The 6,852-nt window shown below is 44.4% G+C and overlaps 1 pseudogene; it reads right to left on the reverse strand.

Annotated features, from left to right (window-relative positions):
- Positions 1–838: 838 nt before the first annotated feature.
- On the reverse strand, positions 839–3,287 carry LOC119903808 (annotated as a pseudogene).
- Between the last annotated feature and the right edge of the window lie 3,565 nt (positions 3,288–6,852).

A 6,852-nucleotide genomic window follows, 5' to 3' on the forward strand; every position in this document is an offset into this window, starting at 1 on the left:
AAATTGCACATTTTGGAGTGGCCTTTTATTGTGGCCAGCCTAAGGCCTTTTATTGTAAGTCGTGCAAAGACACGATGCTGCTGACAGAGTTTTTGATTTGGTATTTTTACTAAAATATTTTGTCTTGAGCAGAGATAACACTTACAGCCTACACTTAGTACTCTACATGTCGCCGTGTTTACTTTACGACGACTCCCAGTCGGTTTTCCGCCGCCACAGTCGCTTTTAACTCCCGTGTTACATTCAGTCCCAGCTCGTTATTGGTCCATGCAAAATAAAATCTGCATCCTCTGCATTACTATATTCTTTCGCCAAATCTTCTGTAACTACAGAACAGACCATCTGCTTTATGTTTACACCGGTACGCACACGCCCTGTGTACGTGAACGGCCGCTAGATGCACGTTTTCAGTCGTTTTAACACAGACTGAGATGTAGTCTGACACGCAGTTAAAACGCTGCTGTAGATGGAGATCCTATCCATAGTGTGGATGGGGCCTGAGGCTTTCAGTATGTCAGTTCCATGTACTGAAATCTTTTTATTCCCCTATGCTAAGTTAAATACAGTTTTCCATCCTACTGCACCTCCTAAGTCTGTAATAAATCCTCTTTATTGACTAAGTGCACAAAGAAAATGTTCAACAAGTGGCAGAAAACTCATTTCTCTGTGACAAAGCTGTTTTAGTGACAGAGACTGACAAACGCTCTTCTGCTCTGAACATGAACTCTGTACTTTGTGGTGTTTCAGGAGGAAAACTGCCTCAGTTCTACTCTCAGATTAGTTTCACATTTTCTCCATCAGCTCTGTCTGATACCCTGGAATGAAGAGGAGAAGAAAAGACTTTGTTCATGTTGCTTTATTCATCATGTAAACCTTCAGTTTGTTCACACATCCCATCAGTAAAGTCTGGTAAATGACTCAGATTCACTTCATCCACACAATCAGTGTGTTTGAGCAGAATCTCAGCTCTGTCAAAGAAAAGAATGAAGCATCTCCTTATTGATTCTGATCAGGAGAATTACACTTTATAATCCCTCATAGTCCCTCATTTGGACAACAACAACAACAACAACAACATTTGCTCTGCCAAACAAATAAATGTGAATGTAATTCTAGATTTCTTTCCAAAGTGAGAACAAAGTCTCTCCGATAAAGGAAGGTCTGCTGCTTTCTCTCTTCAGACCCATGCAGTGGAAGAGAAACAACAACATACAAATACATCAATCCAAATATTCAACAAACATTTAGAGCTCAGACAAGTTTCCATTTTCATGCAGAGAAACAAAAGTCATCCTGAGCAGTGATGGCCTCCATGGCTAAACAGACACAGGAAGGAGCTCCAACATTTCCACAGCAGCTGATGAGAAGACGTCAAAGTCCCGCCCACAGTGTTTGATTGACAGGTGAAGAAATGCCCCAACAATCAGCTCTCAGCAACAAACATGAAGACAAAAGAAGTTTAAGGATTAAAACACAGAGTTTAACCCACTGTCCCTGAAAGGACTTCTGACTATTTCACTTTACAGAACTCAGCAGAGTCTCCAGGAGAATAAAATAAAAACAAAGTCCAGCATAGAGAGGCTGAGTGAATGTGGTCTGGACTCTGTGGAGGAGAGTCATGGTTTCAGAGATGCTGTAGAAGGACAGAATACCTGCACTGTGATCCAGGTACACTCCTACTCTGGAGGACCGAGGACCTGAGACGGGAGTTTGGACTTTGTTGTAACAAAATTTATAATTGTTTGTGTCACAATGTAACGCCCAAGATTTGTCATTGAATCCAAATAAACATTCACTCTGCTCTGCTGATATTCTTGTATGCGACTGCTATAAAACTCTCCTCCCTCTCCACTCCACCTCCCAGTAACAACGTCCAGTCAGACTCTCTCTACTCAGGACCTGAAACCAATCAGCGAATCTGTCTGGGTGACTAGAATAAGACTGTTGTTGACTCATGAATGTTACTTTTCTGTTCCCCTCAGATAATAACAGCCGTATGTTTGCTGTGTTTGGATCCAGTGTGATTTCACATGAATATTTTAAGAATCCAGCTCTGGTCTTGGGCTCTGGTCCTGACAGTAAAACCTCCACCTCAGTCACTGTCAGCGAGACGTTTGTCCATGTCTCTGTCAGAACGTCCTGTAGTTTGTCTCTGACTTCTGACACAGCCGCTGTCACGTCCTCAAAGTAGCGCAGAGGACGGATGTTGATGCTGGATGAGTCTGTAGATTCACTGAGTGCTGACAGTGAGGGGTAGTTGTGTAGAAACTGGGTGTGATCCTCTGTGTGTGAGAGCTGCTTCAGCTCAGCGTCTTTCCTCTTCAGCTCAGTGATCTCCTGCTCCAGCTTCTCCTGAAGCTCTTTGACTCGACTCACTTCAGTGTCCTGCTGGGATCTGAGCTGCCGCTTCACATCGGACCTTCTTTTCTCCATCAGACGGATCAGCTCGGTGAAGATCTTCTCACTGTCCTCCACTGCTTTATCAGCAGAGCCATTGATAGCCTCCACCTCCTGCTGAAGCACCTTCACATCTTTCTCTCTGTCCTGGATTCTCTGCTGGATGTTTTGTCGACTCACCTCGAGCTCTCTCTGCCTCTCGGTCCTTTCTGCTGCAGCTGAGACTGTGTCGTGGCCTTTATGTTCATCCACAGGGCAGAGATAACAGATACTCTGCCGATCAGTACGGCAGAACATCTTCATCACCTCATCGTGACGAGAGCAGATGTTCTCCTGGAGCTTCTTGGAGGGCTCCACCAGCTTGTGTTTCTTTAACGGAGCAGCATCATAATGAGGCTGCAGGTGTTTCTCACAGTAAGAGGCCAGACAGACCAGACAGGACTTGAGGGCTTTCAGTTTTCTCCCAGTGCAGACATCACAGGCCACATCTTCAGGTCCAGCATAGCAGTGATCAGCAGGAGCAGCTTGGAGTCCAGTCTTCTTCAGTTCCTCCACTAAAACTGCTAACATGGTGTTTTTCAGCAGGACAGGCCTCGGTGTGAAGGTCTGCCTGCACTGAGGGCAGCTGGGGATTTTCTTCTCCTCCTCTTCATCCCAGAAGCTTTTAATACAGTTCATGCAGTAGCTGTGTCCACAGGGAATAGCCACCGGATCCTTCAGTAGATCCAGACAGATGGAACAAGAGAAGGTTTCCCGGTCCAGCTGAACTCCTTTCTGCGCCATTTCACCTCTCAGTGGCAACGACTGTCTGAGTTTCACTTTCTCAGAAGTGCAGCTAGTTTGAGCTCTGATCTGAACAGCATGTGTTTCTGCAGTGAACGGGGCCTGTCAGCTGCTGCACGTCAGCACATGTTGGTCACACCCATCTTCAAACTGTAGATCTGAAGGGGAGGGAACCAGGAAATATATGGACAGAGTGGAGCTCGCTGTGATTGGAGAGCAGGAAGCAGAGGGAGGGGTCATCAAGCTGCCGCTCATTCCAGGAAAAGGAGCGGCTCTGTGGCGTCCTCTTGTGTTGTGCATCAGTTTCCACATTTCACTTGTTCACCTGCTGTGATGTTCACTGCAGGAAGACATGGAAACACTTCACTGAGCCTTTGGCAGCTTCAAACAGCATCAGTAAAGAGATTTAAATAGATGTAATATCACATTATGTCAGTTTGTTCACAGGAGTCACACCCTGTAACACTGATGCTGCATTCAGGTCACATGGGAAAGACGGTAGAGAAGAGTTTCCAGCTCACAGATATTCTTCCCGTCAGCTCTCAGGTTGTAAATAGTATTCGGGAACGTGAGATTTGAGGCTGGAGATTAAAACGTCTCTGACTTCTTGAGTTGTGACTAAACATTCTTGTAAGACCCAAACTTGTCAGATTCCCAGAGTCGTCTCCCTAACAGGGACAGTTACATGAGGGAAATAACTAGAGCTGGAAGGTCAGTGAACACTTGTGGGGTCAGCTAATGACTCAGACCTACACCTGTCGCACCTTTCTCTGTTATATCAATCAAGCCCCTTAAGAAATCTCTGTAACAGTCATTAGAAGCTTTTTCTACATTTGGCTGAGATCAAGAACCAAATGTAAAAGTAGCTCCTAACAGGCTGAGTTCTCACCTGTCAGCCCTGTTAAAATGACGGTTAACGTGAATTACAGATGCACCTAGCTAAGCAAGCTAACTAGCTCCGCACATGGCCGTTAGCTCCACCGTCTCATCCAAATACGGTCACGTCCGGTGACGTGGAGGAGGTGAGGGTTAGTGCAACACATCCGATACGACCACAACAGAAGCCAACAGAACATAAGCTCTCACCACAGAGTCTCGTCGGCGGTAGGATAAAGGTTGATGCGGTCGCTGGTCATTTGCTGACTGAGGGACAGGATCAGGGCTACGAAATATACTGAACACAGAGAGGGGAGTTGTTAAAACATACATCATCATCTTCACCATCATCCTGCCGTTGTCTCGCTTACAGAAAGAAGCCAGAGCAGCAGGGTCCAGGGTGAGGAAGCCTCTCAGGGCCATGGAGGCCTTGGCCAGGTTCACCCTGCACACCAAACACAAAGCTGTTGGCTGCCTGAACATGTGGCGGTGGAAACTCTGGGGCCTAAATGTTTTCTATGTGTTTGGTTTCTTTATTTCTTTTAGTTCATTTAAGATAAAAACATGTTTTGGGATGTTTGAGGTTATTAAGTTTGGGCTGACAGAGTCACAGCAGCTCGTCACTGAATCCATCTGACAGAAAGACTGATGGATGTTCTGTGTTGAAGTCCAACACAAGACTGGACATGTGTTGATAGATTACAGTGGTGGATTTTAACTCATTTAAGTATTTCCCTTGTATACTACTTCATAACTTACACATCTCAGAGGCACCACATGTGTCTGACAGCTTTAATTACGTTTCAGATTACAAGTTTTCATCCCCTTCCTGTCCAGTTAAAAACCACGTGTCTCCAGTTGTGGGGATTTTGAATACACGTGATATTCTGACGTGTTCCTTCACGGGCTGAGAAAATCCTTCTCCTTCTAATCAGCTGGATAATGCATCACCACAAGAGTTGAAAACAGGGCAGTTTTTAGTTCAAATGAGCTCAACCTTAAACATCAGCAGTAAAATGCAGCACACAGATTAACGCAGCAGTAAGCACAAATCTCCAAAGGTGGTGACTGTGAATGTTTGTGATGAACTGCAGCATGAAGAGTTCCTTTATGGGCTGAGAAAATCCTCCTCCAGCTAAATAAACTCTTTAAACCCGCCTTGGATCAGCTGCATACCCCAGTAGAGCTATATGTCTAGCAGCGCCCCTGCTGACTGACTGTCTTCACTCTGATCCTCCTCACTTTATTTAACTGGACGGATTCTGAGAGCTGATCGTCTCATCTGTTCAAAGACTCGTGATGTTAGAACTGGAGAACAACACAAACCGGCCTCAGAAAGTTCCATATTTTCAGTAAGACTCTTTAATGGACATGAAAATTGGAGTTTTGTGCATTTCCTTTTCATTATTTCTACTAATTAATCAGCATGTTGCAGAATTCCAGAAGAATGTTGCTGTTCAGTCTTTTTATACACTTAAGAGGAATCTAAAGCCCTGATATTGACCCACTTCACTTTGTTGGACTGATGAGAGGTGATTGTCTCGACTGTTCTCTGCTCAGGCAGAATATTTTATTCAACACATACTGCATGTTTTCTGAAGGTTAAATGCCTTTATCTTATGCAAACGTTCAGCAGTCTCAGGACTTAAAGCCCTGTTATAGACCAGCTTCATGTTGGACTGATTAGAGCTGATGCTCTCAGCTGTTCTCTCCTCAGGCAGATGTTTTTCTCTATTATGTTTGTTGAATGGTAAATGCAGTCTCAGGATTTCTAGCATCTCATTTTGAGTTGGTTGGGTCGAAATAGGCGACAAACACTTGTGTAGGTCTTTGAGATAAATGTTTTCATTTACATTGGCTTTTAGGCTTGTGTCTCATCAGTCATCTACCACAAGAGTACTTGAAGGAGACGGAGGCTGTAAGTTGAGGCAGTTGTCAAATAAATGTTTTTGAATAGATTAGATGTAAAGTCATTCAGTGGGATCTTTTAGGAAACTGCTGAACTTGCCATTATTAGTCAGGATAAGGGATGAAAATTAAAAACATTAGTCTGCTTAATAGGAAATTTTAAGTTCAGGTGCTGCCTTAAAAACATTAACTTGAAAAGGTAATTGGTATGAATATAGTTAGTGATCTTAACTCACAGTATCAAGTTCAGGGTGGAGCGACGACCCAGAATGCTTTGCTTTTTCCTCACCTTAGAACCTGAAGCTACAGTAATACACCAGTCGCAACAGCCCTCTGTAGCTCAGAACTGACCACCCAGAGGTAAAAAAGAGCACAAGACAACAAGCTGTGCAAAATATCAACCTCAAATTTATTTATTTATAGTTCAATAAATAGACACACAAAATTTAAAACAAGACCAAAGCCCAGTGAGCTAAGAGTCAGTTCAGTGGGAGAAGCTCAGGGTCAAGTAAGTACAGGGGAATTAGGCTATTTGTGGCTGAATGTGCTCGACTTCATTTCCCTGCGTGTGGTGAAACCAAACAAACACGACAAGGACAGTTCTGCTGCTGTTGGTCACAGGCTGGTTGGTTATGGCCCCTCACTTTCAACAACAGATGGGAGGAGCCTCCCACTGAGACCCTACATGCAGAATTCTGCAGAAACGTCCTGAACATTCAGAGAAAGTCTCCTACAAATGCATGTAGGGCAGAATTAGAGCGGTTTCCACTGATAATAGGGAGGTGATGGAGCAGTGGATAAGACACAAGCCTTGGTGTGAGAGACCCGGGTTCATATCCCCGCTGTGACACGTCCACCAATGTGTCCCTGAGCAAGACACATAACCCC

Source organism: Micropterus salmoides, unplaced genomic scaffold (assembly GCF_014851395.1).
Source record: "Micropterus salmoides isolate LMB-PRFRI ecotype aquatic unplaced genomic scaffold, ASM1485139v1 Ms_hic_scaffold_15, whole genome shotgun sequence".
NCBI lineage: Eukaryota > Metazoa > Chordata > Actinopteri > Centrarchiformes > Centrarchidae > Micropterus > Micropterus salmoides.